We start from the raw sequence: 23,147 nt of genomic DNA, 5'->3' as shown, positions 1-23,147 counted from the left end.
CAGAAGAGCAGCCAAAGCTTTTAACTACTGAGCTGTCTGTCTGTCCAGCCTGACTGTTATCTTCTTTATAACATGCCTGCTGGCAGTCTGCCCTACGTCTCTTGCTTCCACTCACTTGCTGGCAGCCAGGAATCTAATTTCTCTTTCTTATCCATTTGCCCATTCTTGAACTAAATACGAATGGAATTATAATGCATGTGTTCATGTTGTCTAGCTTCAGTGACTTAGCATAGTATTTTGATGTTTTATTCATGTTGCAGCATTGATTATTGCCAGATAATATTTTATTGTAAAGATGGCATATATTATAAAATGCTTTATGTTTTGAGCTATTAGAAATTATGGGCTTCTATGACATTATACATTATGTAGACATGTTTTTGCATACCCAGCAGTGGAACTGTTGTACCCTGTAGTTATTCCAAATTTAATATGAATATTAAAGTTTTAAAAACATTTATGATTTTAATTACTGGAGGGTGGGTCTATGTGTACATGAGTGTGTAGGATCCCATGGAGCTAGAGTGATGTGGGTGCTGGGAATGGAACTCAGGTCCTCTGGAGAGCTGCACATGCTCCTAACCTCCAAGCCATCTCTTCAGCTCCTTCAGTGGGTTTTTAAAAACATTTTTCTTCTGGCTTAAAGTTCCTAACTAACTTTCAGATCAAGGAAACTTTCCAAAAAGACCTTGTGCTCTATACTTTGGAGTTTGTGTGAGACAAAGACAGACTTTTAGAAAGCTGACTAACAAATTAATGTACTCGTTTCTACTGCCCTTAGAAAGTGACCTGACGGTGTATTAATTTTGCTTTTCTAAGGCCAGAATGGCATTTCTTGTTAAAATTACCCCAGTAGGTAACCGGAACTGTACTATCCCCAACCTCTTGCGGATATGGAGCCTTGTTTTATTGGAGTACAGCGGTTAAGCAGGTGCTAGCTGTTGTAGTCCCCAGTCATCTCCCCCCACCACCACCCTCCCCCTCCCCCATGTGGCTGATGATATTCATGACTAGGACCTGGGTGTTTACTTCTATAACAAGCATTTTTCAGACAATGTTGCTTTTCCTCCCAAGGAGGAAATGAGAATAAAAAATTTGTGGGTGGATGCGTCTTTGTTGTAGAAGCCCCTAAAAAGAGAAGGAACAACCTCATGTCCTTGCATTCAGATGCCTCTAGTTCAGTTTGTTTTCTCCTCTCCCAGTTCTGTTTTTCCTATTTCTTCCTGTGGTTGTAGGAGTTGAGAGAAAGAATACTTTCACTGTTTTTTAGCATACCTCATTTACATGAAAAGGAGTAGTGCCTAGAAGAGTCATGTGACTGGCCTTAGAAACAGGTGGAATCTGGTGGATTCTCTTCTATCTTAGGCGTTAGGGACTCTCTTATCTTATACTTTGTGTCCACTTCTACCTGGTACAGAAAACATACGCCAATTCAGTTTTCAGTGTTTAAAAGATTTTCAGGTGTAAATAATGAAAGTTTCTGTATTGACCGTGTTACTAAAATTTTACTCAAAGTCTGACCATTCACCTCTCCCATTGCTATTGTGCCCAGACTTGCTCTCTCTGCCGTGCATTGAAAGGACAAACCGTGAACACAAGCTTCAATGTTTCCTGGGTCTTTCTTTCGATTCCAACCCGGTTCTTCTGTTTCATCTACTTACTATATTTTTACTGAGTCAGAAGAAAACTGAGGTCTGTTGAAAGTTTTAAACGCTGCAGGACATATAGTCTTTCCCCTAACTTGTCGCCTTTGCTCTCACAGTGGGAAAGCAATAGTAGACAGTATTTGAATGAACGACTGTTTCTGTGCTTCAGTGAACTCTTGTTGATTGACACTGAATTTTGAATTCCATATGATGTTGACAACAATAAATATTTTTGTTCAAAAATTTTCAGTCGTTAAAAATATATAATCTGCTCTCAGAGCTTTCTTTCATGGTCTATAGAAAACCAGTAGTGGGTTACCAGCAAGGAGTGTGTTAACCTCTGGCAAAAAAAATACAAACTGTGTATCAGTGCAAGCAAGCTGACTTCTTTGTTTTTCCATTCCCGTCTCTCTTCTCTATTTTCCTTTTTAAAAAATGTTAAGTGTGTTTGTACCTATGGTGTACCATGGTGTTTATACATATGTAATGGCAGCATTGGAGAAGCTGAGGCAGGAGAATTGCCATAAATTCAAGGCCAATCTGGGTTATGTATATAGATACATGGTCTTAACAAAACAAAAACAACAAAATTGTTCTCTGGTGTAACCCCTAATCACTATACTGTAAATTGGGTAAGGGAGTTCTGTCTGTTCTGAACTAGATTTTTGCCTTAGCCTCTATATAATTCAATTTTCTCATCTCTGTTCACCATCATTGTAGATTTAACTAACGTTGTACTGTCTGTATTTGGGAAAGGGTTGACTGAATTTGTGATTGTGGGGGGTGGAGTGGCATTTGTTTAATGTTATTTAATCCAAACTTTCTGACACATACCCAGGCTTTGTGTTGGGCTTGGGAATAGGCCAGTTACTGCTTCATTGAATTATTGCTTCGTTGACTTGTTCTCTTCCAAATAGAAAACAGAACAAACCCATCTGTCTGATGACCTACAAGTCTAAAATGATAGGTAAATGTAAATGTGGAATCGATTTGAAGAGAAAACTATGGTTGATTTCCAGTTTTCATAGTCCATTGATCTAATGCTTGAATTGCAAACCAAGCTGTCTGTATTTCTTACTCTTTAGACTATTTAAGTGTGTGCTAGAATGCTGATTTTAGATAACAAGTGCTCTAAAATCGTGATACATACAGGAATTAGTCAATATTAAGATTGGTGTTTACTTGTAGTCTCAGGAAAAACATGTACGTTAAATTACACAGAGTACTCAGAATCTCTAGGTTGAAAATTGTTCACAATCCAGGAGGCAAAGCTGTTAATGTATGGATATGGGTCACTCACATATAGTATTTTATGATTGCTATTCGTATTGTCAGTGTTTTATTAATAGTTATAATTCAGTATTCAGCATTGCTTTCTCTTACATACTTTTCTAATTTTCGGAGGTCTCTAGATTATCTTCTGTTGCCTTTTCACCCTTGAGGGGGAGATGCTCAGAACCATCTGGCATGCAAGCACACACAGCTTCCACCTTAACATTGCTATTATTGGATTATTTAATAACTTCAGATTCTGATATCCTGTTCATCTAAATAAGGAGGATTCAGGCTCTGTTTCTTTCTATTAGCTTATATAATCAAAGCTTCAGGAATAATATCATACAATAATTTAGCTTGGGAGATGGGAAACTTAGTTTATTTCTGAGACTCTGAAGAGTTGAAAGGACCTTAAAGATTATGGGGCATTTCGCTCCGTAGAAGAGATTCAGAAATAAAATATTCAGCCATTAGTTAAACTGTCATCTGTGCTGGAACCCAACCTTGTGCTGCTAAATGCTTCCTTTATGTTGTTGTTCTTTTTTGAGGAGTCATCCTCAGGGTACTCACTTGGTTTATGACCCATTTTTCTCTTTAAGATAAGTATCCCTAATAGTGCTTTATTACATACTTAAATTCTAACCCACTATGTTAACTCTTCATGCTTTCTGTTTCAGTGGGAGGAATTTCTCTTTCTGTTTTAGGATCAAAGTTGATTCGATTTTTAAATGTCATGTGTTGTCTTTACCTATTTAGCTGCATCTAAATATCAAGATAGTATTTATCCTGGTATTTTTCTAGACTTTTATTTTTCCCTCCAGAAGGAATGGCATAAAATGTATAGTGCTGAGTGCCAAGTGGGAATTGAGAGAGATAGTATTGTGTTTGTCCTTGGAGAGACAGAAGTCTGGGTACCATTTACCCTGAGACTGTGCTCCATTGGAGTCAGGGAGACATTTCACATTCAGCTTTCCCTCACCCTTCACTGTAAACTAAAATGTCCTTGTGTCACAGTGATCTTTTATTTGTAAGTTATAGCCCAGTTCATTCAGAAAGAGCTTGCTTCACTCCAGTATCTGTTCATTGAAGATCTCTGAAATAATTCCTTTCTCAAATGCTTACTGCCTACGCTTATTAACCATGTGGAACAGTTAATCCTGAAAGCCGGTGTATCTTGTCAGGATGCCCATAGGCCTAGCAGCCAGACACTCTAGAGCAAATACATTCAAGGACAACTATAAAATCCCATATGTTGAGGATTAGGTTACTGGGAAAGTGTGCTCTTCACTTAACACATTTCCCAAAATCAAGAAAGCATTTTCAGCCAGAACTTCTTTTCCTTTTTTGTAGTTATATAGCTAGACATCAGATTAACTGAATTTCTATTCTTAGTTATTTATACAATATTGCATTTAGTGTTCAAAGCTGTGATCACTGCCATCGTCATCTTGAATTGCTTCCTAGCAACATCATCTAGAGTTCTCTGTCCTTTTATCATTTTTAATGGGAACACTGTGTTTTCTCTCTCATCTTGAAGGGCAAGCCTTTGTTTCCACATGTCAGAAGTTGAACTAAAGACTTCTGATTCTTGTTGACTTCATGCTCAGTTGCACGAGGAACTTACCTAGTGTCTGGACTGCTCAGTAAATTAGCCACAAGGCCAGTAACACTTTCAAGATGGCTTTCACTAGTACTCAACTAAGAGTTTTCAGTTTTTAAGAAAGATTTTAAAGAATGTGTCCGCCATCATATTTCATGTATGTTGGTGGTTTTTTTGATTCCCAGAAAAAGGCAAATCGGCCTTTTTCTGAGTTGCCAATAAATTTTCTCTACACACATTTTGACATTTAAGATAACCAGTTTCCTCCCCCTTAATTATTCCTTTTTGAGTACAATACAAGAGCCAGCATTAGCCCTAAGATTTGGAGCAGGTCTCTCTAAGTCCTAAAAGTGGAGAATTTCCAGGAAAAATTTTCAGTCTCTATTTCTATACATTTTCGGTGTAGTTGTGGAAAAGACATGCCTCCAGAAGATCTTAGACTGTAAAATCTTAATGGCAGAACTCTTTGTGTAGAGCCACCCAGAGATAACATCTATAAGGGTTGGATTTATCTGGTCAAACATTTTCAATTGACCTTGACTGACTTAGTTTCTTGGTCTTCATTTTCTCATGTATACTGGTCTCTAATAATTTCTAATGTTTGTTCTAGCTGTTAAATTTTGACTAGCATATGCTTCTGCAAAAAAAAAAAAAAAGAAAGAAAGAAAAAGAAAAAAAAAGAAAGAGAGAGAGAGAAGTCTATAAGTGTTGGGGTAATTCTTGTGTGTTAAACCAAAGGACAATCCTAACAGATTTATAAAGATCAGATTTTAGTTAACAACCAGTGTTTAACTAGTCACTTTTCCCCTTAAACATATTCCAAGTTTTTTCCTTTGGGGTCTTCAGTTGTATGAGGATCCAGTGTTTTGTTTAGGTTTTGTACCTATAGCTAGCATGGAACTTGGTGTCCAAGTGCATCTGGACCTGGACCTCGGAGATCCACTTTTCAAGGAATCGTGTTCATCCTGATGTTACCTCCTTTTGAGACAATAGAACAGGATGTAACTCTCAATCCAGATCACACAATCTCGATTTCCCTTTGTTCATCCTTACTATGTTATTGACAGCAAGACTAGTAGCTAATCATAAGGGAAAGTAAATGAAGCCCAGTAAGCTACGGGTTTAATCACAGTTCATCTGTTCATCTGCATGACTTTGCTTATGTATGGAGATGCTCAGTTTCTCTTGTACATTTACAGTTTTGATGCCTACTCGGTTATTTGCACTGACTGGAGTCAATGTAGTTCTAACACATAATATAGGCCATTTATAAACTGTAGGTTATTATTACCTCATTTTCAGTTAACTCAGGTATCACACGTACTGTTTAGACTGTGGAGAGTTGGCTTTTAAAGCCCTTGGAAAGAAATTATGTTAAAGTTAAAATTTAAAACGGCATTTTCTTGGGCTCTGCTTAGCTCTGCCGCCATATTCCGCGGCCAGAGGCCATGTGCGCATGCCACAGCTAGAATAGGCCAGCCAAAAACACTAGCCCTGTCACCCACGAGACACCAGCATGCGAGATGGCTCTGCTAATCTACCACACTGTCTCCACAAGGCTGGGCTGAGCCCAGAGCATCCCGCTACCCAGTAGAAATGAGACTCTAATGTTTAAAGATTATCCAAAAGCTTTATATGTTTGGTATTGTTCAATTAACAAGATGCCCACACAATTAGAGGTGTTTCGCAATTAATTAACCTAGATATAAATTGTTACCCAGGACAGTCCTGGACCCGTGGCTCTCCATGGCTCTTACATCCTACTGACTTTCCTCCTAGCTCCTCCTCTTCCTCCTCTTCCTCCTCTTCCTCTCCCCACTCCACCTACCTCTCATATTGCCCAACCACTGAGCTTTATACATATGTAGTGGGATGGCATCCCGCTACAAAATTGCTTGATTGTACCAGGCTACAGTAGTGATCAGTTGGATTTTTTTTTTTTTCACTTCATGCTTGTCCTGAAGGTGCCCAGTGCTTGATAACTTGTTCAGTGCTGTCCCTTGAGTTCTGTGTGTAAGAATCCGGGCGCAGTTTAAACAGACAATACAAGGCCGATCCGGTTCCACAGAGAGGGGTTTATTTAGGGAGGGGAGTAGGAGAGAGGAGCGGGGAAGATGGCAAGAGAAGAGGAAGAGAGAGAGGTTGGGGCGGTCTCAATTATTTAAGTGGGTGATGACGTGTAACCTCCCAGGTGCAGGTGAGCGAGGCAGGTGAATCCTGGGAGTGGTTGTCTCAGTAACGATGTAGGAGTCGCCTGGCCCCTGAATATGACGTCACTGGGTTGAGACTTATACTAACACTGTGGCCTCAAACGCGCTGACACGAAAATAGCGCCTCTTTATTATCAGGCTCATACTGTAGCAGAAGTAGAAAATAATTAAACCAATAATAAGGGAAGTTTGAATACTAAAATATAGTTCTAGGGTTATTTATTAAAACCAACCTTTCAATACTGAATTCTCCCTTCTTAAGGACATTTAAAGACTGAGGTTTTGTTTTTATGTGGTATGTGCTGAATATACAGTCTTTAGTACAAACATCATTTTGTTAATAAACTTGGAAGCGCCATCATGAAGTAATCTTAGGAAAACTGCTTCCAGTTCTAAGTTCCTGTTCAACTTATTGATGTATGTATCTTAGAACTGCTTTGTTTTGCCTCTTAGATAAGAATTCTCCAGTAGAAAAGTTGAAAAATAATGATATTTAATATGCTGAGAAATATATACCACTACTCAGAGTACATGTGATTTGGACAGTTATGGACTTATTGTGTTTGCTATTATGTATTTGAAGAAGATGCCTAATGATGGCTTCTTTGTTGACCATTGAAAGGTAACATTTTTCTATGCAGATAGTATTGTTTGAGGGATATTAATTACAAATGTTTAACCTCTGAGCCTGCTTGTCAGTTGATTTCATTTAATTTTTAATAAACAAGCATTCTTTGTTAGTCAACATATTACATCAAATATGCAGAGCATTTTAGAAAGTTTCTGCTTCTGCCTTTAGCAGTCACATAATCTAATCAAAACAAGCAAGCATGTGCAGATATGTCAGATACCATGTGCAATGTGAAGCCCAAACAGGTGTGTTTGTCTGAAGCGAAATGGTGTCTCTTGGGTAATATACACATAGCTCAAGTGATACCAGAATCTCATTGGAAAGAACATAGATCCAGGAATCTTTTGGTGTCCTTTGCCTGCCTGCCTACATGCCTGCCTACATGCCTGCTTGCCTAACATGTTTGAACCTGCAAAGATCCTAGAATGATCTGAACTATAGAAATAAGCCAGTTTGCAAGTAACTGATCTAGTAGGAACCCCAGGCTTAAGAAAGAAATTTGAGTAGAAAAGTAAGAAAGTAACATTTAGCATAGACCTGTGAACAGTAGAAGTGTTCAATAGTATGTGAGCATGTGGCAATACTCCTGTTTCTGCTTCAGTATTCCTGTGCATACAGTGAAAACATAATCTTCTCTTTACTTCTTTTTCTTCATGCACTGATACGAGCATTCCTCCATTCTGAGAACTCCTTTAGATAGAAACAGCTTTAAGGATATGGTTTCTAACTGCTTACACCAATGCATATGTAGTCTTCAAAAAAATATTAGCTGATGGGAGCTGGCAAGATGCCTCAGTGGATAAGGATACCTTTAGCCAAACCTGCAGTTCTATCCCTGGGAACCCAGGGAAAGCTCTCCTATCACATACATACATACACACACGCACACACACACACACAGAGGAGGGGAGGGAGGGAAGGAGGCAGAGAGAAGGAGAATAATACATTTTTTTAAAATTCAAATTAGCAAATTCAAAAAATTTAAATTATACCTAGCTCAAGAAGAAGATTTGAGCAAAACATATATTGTAGCATCCTGTATGGATTGATAACTAATGAAATTTTGAAAGATTTGTTCTATAGTTGACATATGATCTTGGAAAAAGTTTTGCTTTAGATTTTACTATTGACAATAGCTGAAAGAAATTTCTCAAACTATTTGACCTAATTGTTTCAGGAATAACAAAGTAAGTGTAGTTGCGTAATGGACACCTCTGAAAGTATTTAAATGTATAAATCTGACTTTGAGCTTCCATAAATTTCTGTTATATGTATGCTTAACATGCCTGTATGCATACATATGCATAGATACACACATTTCTATATAGAATCTAAGATAACTTGAGTGTGGTAGCCCTGCATCTGGAAAACTTACATACAATCAAAGAAATGGGGATTAGGGGGTAAAAAGTAAATATTTAAGAATCATTTATTGCCTAGAGAGACTAGTAGAAATATATACTTTAATTAGTTGGAAACATTCCTTTTTGGACTTTTTTTTAATAGAGCATGGGACTAAATCAAAATTAAGTACTTAAAGATTTTCTCTATGTTCCAGATTCTGTAACTATAGGAATCTGAACTATTCAAGAAAAAAATTGTTCCCATGACATCTGGATGTAAGGAATTTTAGTGTTCATGAGGCTATAACCTTAAAATCAACAAGGTATTTATTTGTACCCTAGAAACCCCATAGCACCAAGCATTGTCTGCCCACCTAACTAGTAGTCCAACTTCTTCTTTCTGCCTACCATAGAAAATTCACTTTCTGACACCAAAATAATCCAGGTTTGCCCAGAAACCTCCCCAGTAAAATGTCTCTAAGAACACTGTTTGTTTGCTGAGAAGATCCATAGATGGGTCCATCTATACTGCTTAGTTACCCTCCTCTACCTCACTGATTCTTTCAGCCCTATCTCCCACTCCCATACATGGGGAAAAATTATTGGAAGGGTACAGCTAAATATGTACACTTAATCCCTTTTTGGCTAATAAATCATGCATCTACTGTACTATGCCTTTGTAGTACTTTCTTTTAGTGAATTGCCATCAGCTACAGTTCTTGGAGGCTTGTGGCTAGGCCATGTGCAAATCGCTCTGTTGAGTAAGCACAATACATTTAAAATTCCATCCACAGCCGAGCGTTGTAGCATATGCCTTTAATCCCAGCACTCGAGAGACAGAGGCAGGCAGATCCCCTGTAAGTTTGAGGCCTCCTACTTGGTCTACAGATCAAGTTCCAGGACACCCAAGACTGCCAAAACTGGAACAAAAAGAAACCCTGTCTCAGGGCGAAATTCCATCCATATTATCTTCCCAGAGTACAGTATAGTTCTTTTTATATATTCTTGTTATATGTTGTCACCTTTGAAATCTTACAAGAAATAGGGATCTACCTGGAAGGCACCATTGATTCTAAATGAGCAACTCACATGAGTCACATAGAAATCTGATTTGCTTACTGATGTTTTCTGACAATGTGAGAAGAGAAACAGCCTCGAGCTTTCCATTTCCGTCACTCAGGATATCTCTTGGTAGACCTAGACAAAACAGAAGCATAGAATCTTTTTTCCAATATCTGTTTTCTTGTGCTACTGTGAAAATAATAACTTCTGGGAAATGTGTTTTGGACAGTTTTATTTCTTTTTATGTGTTTGTAAGTTTGTGTATATGCATATTAAGAGTAGAAGTCAACTTCAAACATCCTTTCTTGGCCCTATCTACCACGTGTACCAGTTTTTGTTTTTTGTTTTTGATTTGGTGTTGGTTTTGTTGTTGTTGTTGCTTTGTTTTGTTTGTTTTGTTTTGTTTGAGACAGAGACCCTCAGTGGCTTGGAACTTATCAAATAGGGAAGACTGGCTGCCAGCAAGCTGAAGAGACCTGCCTTTCTCCACCTCTACAGTGCCGATACAAAAGTGTGTGCACATCTGGATTGTTGTTTGTTTGTTTGTTTCAATTAAAACATAAGGAGGCTGTTCTCTAGCCTCCGCATCCCCAACACACAATTTAAAGAAATAAACGTGAGTTTAGGGGAATCAAACTCACATCTTGAAGCAAAGACACTTTACCAAGTGAATTCTCCTTCCCAACCCAGTCTGTTCTATTTTGACGTCATTAATTTATTAACCAACCTTTCTTCTTTTGTAATTCATTTTTTTCCTGAGCCATCTAAAGGCCAGTGTCTTTTTAAGTAAAAGGGCTTATAGATGGGGGGGTTGGTCTCTCCTTGCTAAAGAAACAGGTCACTGGATGACCTCCTGGCTGTTGGAGATTGGACCAGGGCCTGGGCCGTTCAGGAGATGGGGAATGCATGGTGAGCAGCCCCAGGTCCCATGCAGTCTGCAGTCTTTACTTGAAGGCAGAAATACATTTACTCTTAGTATTTTCTGCTCACTACACTCTTCCAAGGCCAGAGGTTATAGAAAGCCCCAGAACATCACATTGGCAGAAGGGAAGGGAGAAACCATATATGAGTCTATGTATGAGTCCTCTACTTTAGAAACTTAGAATGAAATACAACTATAAATTTTCCTGTTGAGAGTATGTTCCTTGATTCTAGGGATGGTGCTGTTGTGTAGTTACCAGTTATATTTGCTTTTTATAAATCTCTGCTGTTTTTGTGTGCTGAACATTGTAATAGGAACCAGGATTCTGCCCAAATGGATAAGTGGACTGTCACTTACAAAGGTTTGTTAGGAAACAAGTGAATAGGGCACTGACATACAGTCCAGATGAACTTCAGAGAAATTGTCTTTTGTTTAGACCATGCCCCTCCTACTTCTTGAATTACACTGTCAGACATTTTAAGTAGAATTCTGTGGAAATATTTCAATCAAGAATTTTCTCCATTGACAACATTCTTTTTTTTTTAAAGGGTAGTCAATGTCTTTGTTGCAGTTATAGAACATGCTGTGTGTGTAATGTGCTTCCTTTTTGTTTTTGTTTTCATTTTGCCATAAAGCAGTTCCTGTCCATAATACTCATACACAGAACACAGTAGGCTGTGTTCCTTAGGAGTCATTAGATTTCCCTAATAGAATGACGGAAATGGGTATTGGAGCTCTGGCCATCCTCTCTCATTAGTGCTGAACCTGGTGCTGTGTCTGCTTCACATCAAACCCAGTGAGTTGATTTTCTTGTCTGAAACTGCACTTTTGTCTTGGAGTCAAGAAAGGGATGAAATGTATACTTGGCCCTTTTGCAGTTGCTGCTGCAGCTGAACCTATTAACCCTGCAGCAGGAGGAATGCTTGCATGCTCTAGTTAAGGCTGAGATGCTTGGCACTTGCAACATGTGATGGGACACACCTCTAATTCCTGTATTCAAGGGGGAGAGGCAGGCAAGGGATATCTGAGTTTTAGGCCAACCTGGTTTACTTAGTGAAATCAAGGTCAACCAGGGCTACAAAGACCATATCGTTCATAAATAAATAAGCAAACCTGTTCGGAGTACAGATTATGGTTGTCAGCTGCTGCTTAGTGTCAAGAGTTACCCTTGCTTAGTTTTGGTCTCATACTGGGAGATACTGGTATTTTTAGTTGACTCTAGAGGCAAGTGGTTAGAGTAGGTGAAGTAGATAAACTCATCAGTGCCTTAACTTACCAAACTTTTGTTTCTGATGGGAACCTGTGTGGCCATATGCCTGTCTCTTGGCATGACTCTTTGAGAAGAAGCTAAAAGTTAAATAAATTAATGCATATCCTTTCATGTATAAGACTTCCAGGTCAGTCTTGCTGATGTGTGCTTGTGTGTTTGGAGGGGATGTTGAGACAGGGTTCTCACATAGCCTAGCCAGGGCTAGCATGAAACTTGATCTGTAGCTGAGAGTGACATTGAACTTTGGATTCTCCTGCCTTTGCTAGAGTTACAGGGCTACATTTACCAAACTCAGCTAAGCTAGTCTTGCTGTTCTTTTAGCCTTGAACTCTTCCCTACTGGTTATTTGATACCACTCTCTACAGAAACTGACCAATGAGAAAAGCTTCCTTGATTCTTCTTTTAAGTTCTTTTAGATTAGTTGATAGGACCTAGGGGTATATGTAGAAAGGAAAGCAAAAAAGGGAAAAGGAAAACAGAAATTAGTGCAGATGGGAAAGAAGAAGGTAACTGAACTTACAGTACTCTGTAGTATCTGAGGCTGAGCACAGTACAGTGTGATCCAGCTTGTTTAACCTGGGGCTCAGCAACTTCTTCTGTCCATTTTTCTTATGGTTTCCTATGGTGTGTCACCCCAGCAGAGAATGGGTACAGTGGGAATGGGTGCTGTTATAAAAAGATGAAAGGGCTAGCAAACTATTCCTCCTCTGAAGATTTATTTACCAGGTAGTGCAGTATAATAGAGTTAACTGCAAAACTCTGAAGTGTAAAGTGGCAGTCAGAAAATATCTTGAAAGCTAGTCTGTTGTAAAAATATACACAGGGAGTAAATTTCAACAGCTCTTGCTAAATGGAGGACTTGTTGCACTTACAGTAGTAGGACACTAAATATTGACATGTCAGATGTATGTCATTAATTTTTAATTTAGATATATATATCCCTAGATATATATACATACATACATACACACACACACACACACACACACACACACACATATATACACACACACGTTTATTTATATACATATTTTTTTATACTTCCTACTCCATCCCCTGTACATACTGCTCTGGTAACTACAGGAGGAACTGAGTTCTGTCAGATGGAGAAGACTTTATGAAACATCTGCTGTACTTTTACACCCCCCACCACACCCCCGTTCTTTAACGTTGTGACTCATAGCTCTTTATGCTACCTTCCCCAGGGTTAAATATCAAGACTATCATATTAAATGAGACAGTGTCTACTGTAGAAAATACGATGAGTGCATTTTGTAAGTTTCATATAGTTGACAAATAGCTGGAGGCTCCTACTTAGAAGTTTACTATGTTTCTAAACTAGCTGGTTTTTAAATGCTGAACAAGCCGGGTGGTGGTGGCGCACGCCTTTAATCCCAGCACTTGGGAGGCAGAGGCAGGCAGATTTCTGAGTTCGAGGCCAGCCTGGTCTGCAGAGTGAGCTCCAGGACAGCCAGGACTATACAGAGAAACCCAGTCTCGGAAAAAACAAAACAAAAAAGAAAGAAAGAGAGAAGGAAGAAAATAAATTCTGAACAAAATCCATTGTATGTGTGCATGTGTGTGTGTGTATGTGCATCTGTGTTTGGATGTCACTTTACATCCTTAAGTATGCATTTAGAGGCCAGAGGTTGATGTCACATGTCTATTTTATGTTTTTTAATTATTTTTTTACATTTATTTACTTTGTATATGTGTTTTTTATAAAACGAATAGAAATGAAATAGTGTCAGTGTGCATGTATTAATATCATACATGTGGAGGTCGGAGGACAACATATGGGGAAGTCAGCTGTTTCTATGTTATGGGTCCCAGGCATTTTGTGGTTGGGGGGGTGTTTGTTTTTTGTTTTTGCAAGCATCTTTAACAGCTAATTGGGCCTATCTTCTCTCTCTTTTTTTTTTCTTTTTTTTTTTTTTTTTTTTGAGACAACCTCTCACTTGAACCTTGAGTTCACCAATTCTGCCACAATTACTGATCCAGTCAGTTGCAGGCATCCTCCTGTCCCTGTCCCTGTCCCCGTCCCTGTCCATGCTATCATACCCCCCACATACCCTGTTCTGGTGCTGAGGTTACAGATGTTCACCTCTGTACCTGGGTTTTATATGGCTGTTGGAGATCTAGACTCAGGACCTTATACTTACATATTAGCACTTATCAGCTGCGCTATCTCCCTCATCTTTTGATGCCATCATTATCAAAGCCATAATTGACTGTTAGGTGCATTAACACTACTACCAGTACAGGGACGTGCATGAAAGAGTCACCTATACCATTAGACCATTTGCTGGTCCCCAGTGAACTGAGAGGTGGTTGCAGATGGTTATGAGCTGCTGTGTGGTTGCTGGGAAGTGAAGCAGGGTCCTTTGGAAGAACAGTCAGTGTTCTTAACTGCTGAGCCACCTGTCTAGCCCCTTTAAACTCTTTTTATATCTGTGTATTTTTTCAGGACACTTCTACAGTAGTAAGTTTCCATATGACCTTCTCAGAATACCTTTTATGTTAGTTGTTCCTTCCCAGGTGCTTCATCTCTAACCTCCTAGCTGCCTTGCACTTCATATACAGTTATTCCCCTTTAACCCACTATATTCTTCTATTCTATCTCCCATCCCTTGCAGCAAGAATGTGTAATCTTTGGCATATGGTGAATGTCTTCTAAGAGAGACCTAGTTAGCTAACAGTTTTCTGTATTGCTTCCTGAAATCTGCATACAAAAATATATTTACTGCATCCTATTTTTTTAAAAAAAATCTTATTGACTAGTTTCATAGAAGAACAAAATGTATGTTAGTTGGAGTGCAAAATTAATATCTTGGCAGGAGTTGTTACTAAAACAGATTGGATGCTGAGGGCTGGCTCATTGGTGTAGAGCCCGTGCTGCTCTTGCAGAGGGCCTTGATAGGGTTCTTAGCCCTCACACGATTGCTCACAACCATCTGTAACTCCAGTTCCAGGGAATCGGACACTGTCTTCTGACCTCTTTGACCAAGCAGGCATACATGTGCTGCACATACATACATGCAGATAAAACATGCATACACATACAATAAAGACATCTAAAAAAATTAAAAATCAGGAAAAGTAGGGGCTGCTCCTTGTAGCTAGCCTATTACTTTGAATATTTAGGTTGAACCGAGGTTGATTACTGTTTTGTGTAGTTTTTGAATGATTGCCTTTGTAGTAAAAGAGATCAATTCAAAGTATGTTTAAGGTTTATTATAAAAGTTAGAGGCACAAAGCCATTAAGCATTAAAACCCAGGAAAAACTGTTGCTTGTATGAAACATAGAACAATAAGCCAGTTAAATAACCCTCTGTTCTTTTGAACACCCTTTTTCTTAATGTCTCTCTTCCTATCAGAAATCTATGGGATAATACACAGTTTTTATAATAAGTGGCTTCTGGAATTGGCGAGATGTCTCAATTAGTAAAAACATTTGTTGGGTAAGCCTCGCAGCCTGATTTTGATTCCCAGAACATATATAAAGGTGAAGAGAAAGAACCAACTCTCTCAATTTCTCTCTCTCTCTCTCTCTCTCTCTCTCTCTCTCTCTCTCACTCACTCACACACACACGGGGCGGGGGGAGAGAATCATTTCTTGCAGCAACAATTACTCTACATTCATCTTGGTCTGAAATTTCTAATCGACAAATTCAAGAAATAAACACCTTGTAAGTTTTAAATTTGTCTCCTATCATAGGACTTTGGTAAAATTTTCATGCCATCATGCTTCATCCCACCCAAGTTGTAAATTATCGTTTGTCTTATATGTCCATGCTATACTCTATCCATCTATGATTCACTTAGTGGCCATCTGTGTTTTCTGACAAACTGTCATGGTATTCCAATGCCTTTGTTTGAGCAACCAATAATTTACTTGTAACGAGCCCAGAGTAAACAGATTAACTCTGATAACATGTGGTGGCTACAAAGCAGATAGGAGGATACATGGTGTAGGGCAGATTGTGGTTTCACCCATTCAGTGGAGATATTGTAACATACCCCTCATAGATAAAGAGAGCCACGATTTTTCTATGCAGAAACTACTTGTTGGAATCAAATAAATGGACTTAGTGATGTATCACTGCACAAGACTCTCGCAGCTTTGGTGATAGATAGGTGCTTTGGTGATAGATGGGTAGGTGCTTTGGTGATAGATGGGTAGGTGCTTCGATGGTTGGTTTTATTAACTTGACTAGAATCCCTTGGGAAGAGAGTCTCTTCAGGAATGATCTATCTGGCTGGCCTGTGGACGTGTCTGTGGTGGATGGTCTTAATAATTAAGTTAGATGATGTGGGGAAGACCCAGGCCACTGTAGCCAGCAACGTTCCCTATGCATGGGACCCTGAACTATATGAGTGTGGAGAAATGAAAATGAAAGCAAGAGTATAAGCAAGTGGGCATGTACTGATTTTTCTCTGCTTTTGACTCTGGGTGGTTATAATATGACTAGCTGATGTTTCTCCTTTGACTTCCCCAGAATAACGCACTGTAGCCTGGAACTGTAAGCTGTAAAAACCCCCTTTTCTTCTGAGTTGCTTTTTTCAGGATATTTTACCACAGCAACAGAAACAAAGCTAGAATACAGGTTTAACAGAAGAAGAACAAGCCGTGGTGGATTTTCTGCCCTAGGTCTTGGGTGGGTGCATTATGGATGTGACAGATGGTGAAGGAGACTTAACTCTGTCACTTTTACATACATGGCAAAAATACGGTTATATTGCAGGCATGCGGGTTGTACCCAGATGTAAATCTAGCATGAGGCCAAGTTGACTTCTGTGATTACATTTCAAAAGACTGGGAAGTAGAGATGAGGAGAAAGACCAGCAAGATAATTGCAGTGATAGGCTTATCTCCCAGATTCAGCCTCTTTAGAAACAAATGCCCATGGGTCACACTGATGCTTCGTCTTCTGTATAGGGATTGTTGCAGGAACATTTTAAATTCATTCCAAATTAGGCGTTTGGAGATTGATGAAGAAAAAAACTATAAATATCTATCATTTCTTCTTTCCCTTTGCCTTGAATGAAAAAGCATTCTTCTCATCAGTGTTTTCAATCTACACACACACACACACACACACTTACTTTACCAAACAGATGCCCTGTAACTTCTGCTCACCACTTGTCTTCTCCAGTTAAAGAGTTTTACTGTATAGCCCTGACTGTCCTGGAATTCACTGTGAAGACCAAGATGGTCTAGAACCCACAGAGATCCACCTGTACCTGCCACTTAAGTGCTGGAATTAAAGTTCTGCACTAACATGCCCTGAAGAAACACCCCTGCTACTCTCATACCGAGGTTTGAAACCAGTGCAGTGAGAGAGTAGTGGTCTGATTTCAGCAAACATGTATGTATTAGTCAGGATTCTCTAAAGGAAAGGAACACATAGGAAGAACACACGCACACACGCACAGAGACCTTATTAGAGTGGTGTACAAGCTGTGGCCCGAGGAATCCAGCTATGGCTGTCTCTTGTTGGAAAGGCCAAAGATCTGTTAGTTGTTGAGTCCTAAGAGAGCTGTTGGCCTGCAGGCTACCTTGGAATTCTGAAGAAGTAAATTTAAACACCAGTGAAGAAATGACATAGCAGTGGGACAGATGAATTTGCCAGTGAGAGTGAGGGCAAGCAGGCAAAAAGCAAAAGCTTCCTTCTTCCATGCCCTTCTATGTGGGCTGCCACCAGAAGGTGTGACCCAGATTTAGGGTTGATCTTCTGACTTCAGATAATCTGGGTTTCAAATGGGTCTACCACCTCAAATAATCCAACCAAGAAAAATATTTTTTGCTTAGTTTTAGATAATTCTAAATGTAGCCAAGTTGACAACCAAGATTTATCCATCACAAATGTTTTGCTCCTTCAATTCTAATTTGTAGGGATTTATTGTAATTAGCTGTTTCAGCACATGTCTCCTTGAAGGCTGGCTTAAAATATTCCTCTTGATAAGATAAAAACACAACAGTGCTCAGAAATAAGAATTGTAGCAACTAATATAATATGCCACAAGAGTGGTACAAATACTTGGCATATATTAATCCATATATTTCTCATAACTTCTTTTATAGCTGGCTTTATTAGTTTTATTCCCATTTTATAGATTGGAAGCCATAATTTACTCAAGGTAGTCTGGCTTCAGCATTCATCTTGTCCTGTTCTGGTCTAACAGACTCGCTAAGTTGCTGGATCATCCCTGTGCTTCCTCTGGTGTGTTAGGAGTGCTTGAATGGATTTCAGTTGATGGCCATTACCCACTCTTTAGTTAGTTGATTGATTTTTTTTCTTAAGATAGAGTCTCACATAGCCCAAGCTGGCTTCAGATTTCTTTATGCAGCTTATGCTGGCCTTAAACTTCTGGTCCCTTGTATCATTACCCACAAGTGCTGGGCATTGGGTATGTACTACCACACCTGCCTTTCCCCCTTTTCAGTATGTGTTTATATAGCAACTTCCTATGTACAGTCTTAGGGTTTATTCTGAGATTAAAAGTTTTGTTACACCTCTTGAAAATTTTCCAGAGCATAGAAATAAATACCTGTATTGATTGGATATGATTATAAAAATAGTTACATCATGTTCTTCATCCTTTTCTTCTCTCTAGCGTCTTCCATGCCCCTCCCTTCAAATTCATGGCCTCCAACTTTTTATTATTGTTGTTGCTATATATGTATATAAACAAAACTATATGAGTAAAACCTGCAGAGTCAGTTTAGGGTTGCTTGTATGTATATGATTTCAGGGCTAAACACTTGACATTGGATAACTATTTACTTAGGGGGGCCTCTCTAAACAGTTGCTAATTGCCAGTGAATTTCCATCTAAAGTTGGAGCCCCTAACCTTAGATGGAAATTCTAAGATTTCTCCCATCCACCTTTGCATGTCAGTTGGTGTCTTCATTGCTGTGGTATTGTCTAGGCAACCTGTTGCTGATATTTTATGGACGAAATCCTCCTGTCACAAGACACACACTCTCAGCAGACTTCCTGGTCCTTGGACTCTTACAGTCTTTCTGCCACAATGTTCCCTGAGTCCTGGATGTGTCTTTGTCTTGTAGATGTTTCCATTTAAATTGGGCACCTCTCTTAGTTAGGGTTTCTATCGCTGTAATGAAACACTATGTCCAAACAGCAAATTGGGAAGAAAAATGTTTATTTGGCTTACATTTCTGTATTTCTGTTCATTATTGAAGGAAGACAGGACAGGAACCCAAACAGGGAAGGATCTTGGAGGCAGGAGCTGTTGCAGGGGCCGTGGAAGGGTGCTGCTAGCTGGCTTGCTCAGCCTGGTTTCTTACAGAACTCACAATAACCCGGGCCCTCCCTCATAGATCACTAATTGAAAAAAATGCCTTACAGCTGCATCTCATGAAGGCATTTCCTCAACTGAGGCTCCTTCCTCTCTGATGACTCTAGTTTGTGTCAAGTTGACACAAAACCAGCCAGTACAGTACCCCAGACCAATTGTTCTCAGTATATTGACAGTTGTAGCTTTCTGTAATGGTCTTCATCTTCTTGGGGGGGTGGGGGGGGAAAGCCTCTTTGGCCAGTGAGAGCTACAATTATTGGAAGGTAATCCGAATAAGTATTTAGAATGCAATTGGGACTACATTGACTTAGGAAAGTGACGGTAGTAGGTTCTCCTCCAAGATCTGTGACCTCACTAGTCCTGGATAGTTGGCTAGATTTATAGTATAGGTATTCTTTCTTTTCTTCTTACTGAGCTGCCTTTAAGTCCAGTTTAAACAGCTGGTGGGTAAGATGAAAGTACCTTGCTGGTCATTGTTGTGAATCATAAATGTCACAGCTGGGCAAGGCTATTGATTGCTTTCCTCCCTTGGCACCTTTGATAGTATCTCCCAGGATTGTAAATGCTAGTCTACAGGGAGTAGATCATTTCCAGTGTGAGAATCAGCTTACGTTTGGGAGACGCATGAATGCTGACATAAACCTGACAGCAAAGTCCTACAGTTGATTTTTGATGTCGTTTCTCCCATGGAAGACTTTTCTTTTTGCTTTATGTTTTGAACCTTGATAAAAAGAGCAAGCTGTGCTTCTGCACTCTGGAAAGCTTGACTGTACTGTGGTGAGTTCGCTGGGAGTGATGAGGAAGGTCTTCCATGGGAAGCTGAATCATTTCTTGGCTTCCCTTACAGAATGACTGTACCAGAGTTATTCTTTTTTGCTATGAAGAGAAAAATCAGAGGAACAAGTCATTTCCTAAAGTAATACACACTGAGTTTATATTAGGATTCAATTTTTCCTAAACTTAGGGTTATTTTGAAGTTTTTATTTCAGGGGAGGGGTTGTCTGTTCTGGACTTATCTTTCAAACTTAAACTTTTAATTTGTTTATGCTAGCACAGATGTTCTAGTTCTCGTTCTCTCTCTCTCTCTCTCTCTCTCTCTCTCTCTCTCTCTCTCCCTCTCTCTCTGTGTGTGTGTGTGTGTGCGCGCGGGCATGCATGCGTGCGTGCGTGTGTATGTCCCCACAAGCTTCTGCACATTCTCCTTTTTCCACCTCCCATTTCCCTATAGAGGTCCATAGGGATTACAGACACTTGCACTCCCATGACTAGCTTTTATGTGAATTCTAGGATCCAAACTCAGGTTGGCCAGCTTGTGAGGCAAGTGCTTTTATTGACCAAGTCATCTTTCAAGCCCCAGGCCTGACATCTTTTTTCTTGAATTGTTTAATAACTGAATTTGGTCAGCTATTAAGGGAGTTTTAGGATTATGGTACAGTAGTGAACAAAGACATAATCTGTCACTATCTGGCCTATGTGCCTTAAAGTGCTCTGGGCACTATAGAGAACAATTAAATGCCGTTGCTTTTAAAGTGCTCATCTACTTAGAGGCAGATCAAGCAGGCAGTACCCATGATTATAGGGGAAGCCACCACAGAGTCAGCACCATAGTCCTTCAAAGAAGAGCTGTAGGAATGACTGACTATGGAAAAGGAGAGCTGAGTTCGTAAAGGGGACTTGAGGGGTAGATTTTGGTAAAGGCATACAACAAAGGGGGAGGATCCTAGGAGTTAAGATGGGCTGGAGGGATAAAGTAGGGCAAACTGCATCATAAGCTTGGAACTTGGAGACACCAGCCTTCTATACATTTACCTTGCAGAATAGTGGAAAATGAGTTGCAATGAAGAGTGTGAACAGTGTGAAGCTTGTGGTACACACACAGAGACAGACAGAGAGAGGACAGTCTGTGCTAGCATAGTCCCAGTTCCCCTGTAATACTTTTTCCTCCCTTACATTGTTTCTGTCAGGTATTCTGGTCACTGATGCAGAAGTAGCTGGCTGTCCTGTGGAACATTTACACTGCACAGTCCATCTCAGTAATGGTCTTCCTCCTTCACAGCATTTGACACTATTTACTGTTCTTGCTAGGAGATACTTTTTTTCTTTGAATTTGCTCAATTTCTTATCTATGTTTTGACTTCCAGATCTGTATACCTAATTCTTAAGCATTCTCCCAATCTGTAGACATAAACATTAGTTCTGGCACTTACCACAGCCCATCTTGGACGTCTCTGTGATCTGAACCTAAACTTACCATCAGTCCTGCTGCCAATTCCTCTACTGCAGGGCTCCTTTTAATTCATTCATTGTCCAGGCATATCTAGTCCAATATGATACTTGAAGTACTCTTCCTTCTCTGGCTCTCAGTGTCCAGAATCATATTATTGTTAAGATTTTAACCCTTCTCTTATTCTCCACCCATTTGAATGTAGACCACTCCTTCCTTCATCTACCTGCCATAACAACTTTGTACTCAGCCACACATTCTACCACTATCATCTTGCTTCAGAAAACATGTTCTATAGACTGAACTGTCAGCTTTTCCCATTGAAATTCTGTCATCCTCTTTTCTTCCCTCTTCTCTTCCTCCCTCCTTCCTTTCTCTTTTTTCTCTCCTTCCTGACTTTTTCCTCCCATCCCTTCCTCCCTTTCTTTCATTCTTCCTTTTTTCTCTTCGTTTTTTTCTTTCTTTTTTAAGGCAGGCTCTCATGTGTACATACTTGATCTTGAACTTCTTCCTGCTACTCCAGTCTGCAATTTCCCAAGTGCTGACATTACAGACCTCTGCAACCAAGCCTGGTATTTCTTCCCTCTTTAGTTCAGAAAGCTATTAGGTGATTTGATATTTGTGGTCTTGTTCTATAAGACTTAATCCTGGGAACGAATATTTTTCCATAAAGAGACTTTTCTGTGACACTATCCATCAATTGTTGTTATTATTAAACAATTTGCTGCTTTGAGCTGAACATTGTGTGTGGTGGTTCCCCACCCCCACCCCAACCTCCTTGCAAAGAGTTCAAGCAAAGGTGTTTCCTGATGCTTGCTGCTAATTTCCCTTATTTTACTGATTGTCCCTCCTTGAACCTTGAGTCTGTGTCCAGTGAAATGCCAAAAGGAAAGAGTAGGGCTCCTCTCATTGCTTAAACACTGACATCTGGCATTTAAAAGGAACTCCTGGATCAAGATGTTGGCTTTACAGCCGTTCTAAATGATTCCACCCCCACCTCTTTCCTCCCCTCACCCCACCCGCCTCCCCCGAGTGCACACTCACATCTCACTGGAAGGAATCTTTATTCTAATCAGACAAGTGTTTCTTAAGTAGATGCTAATCAAATTATTTATCAATAAATGTGCAGTGTTCAGGTGAGTGTAAACTGTTAGCCATAGTAAAACCTTTGCTTTCTGTCTCATCTGAAGACTAAAGGAGAAAAATAAAATCTGCAGTAGTAATGGTTTTTAGAAAATGTATCTACTCTCTTTTCTTTGCTATTCATTCATCCACGCATAATGAACTTTTATGTAACAAGGTGTTAAACAGCAAATCTTAGTGTCCAAATAATAGTATGTAGTAATAGAGCAAGAAAGAACTTGGGGTGGGCAAGCTTCAAACCACTTTTTTTGTACATTTCTGAACTCCACATCCAGACCATCAAATTAATAGTTTCCAGCTTGCTCAGAGACACAAACAGTGGCTCACCTAAGAGAAATGCCCCTTAGTTTTTACCTCAGTGTCCCATATTCTCTACTGAGCTGACTTGATCCTTGTGGGTCAAGCATTACTTCTTTATGTTCACTTTGAGCTTTCAGAAAAAAACAAAAACAAAAAACTTGGTGGCCTGAGAGCCACAAGGTTTTCTGGCCCTTAGTG

At 39.5% G+C, this 23,147-nt stretch overlaps 1 protein-coding gene across 3 annotated transcripts in view; it reads left to right on the top strand.

Moving 5' to 3' along the window:
- The window catches only part of Akap13 (A-kinase anchoring protein 13), a 285,672-nt gene that overhangs the window by 154,465 nt on the left and 108,060 nt on the right, over positions 1-23,147 (top strand). The gene's annotated exons all lie outside the window — the stretch shown is intronic.

Source organism: Grammomys surdaster, unplaced genomic scaffold (genome assembly GCF_004785775.1).
Source record: "Grammomys surdaster isolate TR1022 unplaced genomic scaffold, NIH_TR_1.0 271, whole genome shotgun sequence".
Taxonomy (NCBI): domain Eukaryota; kingdom Metazoa; phylum Chordata; class Mammalia; order Rodentia; family Muridae; genus Grammomys; species Grammomys surdaster.
The sequence above is the reverse complement of the archived record's forward strand: the minus strand, read 5'-3'. Positions and strand labels throughout refer to the sequence as shown.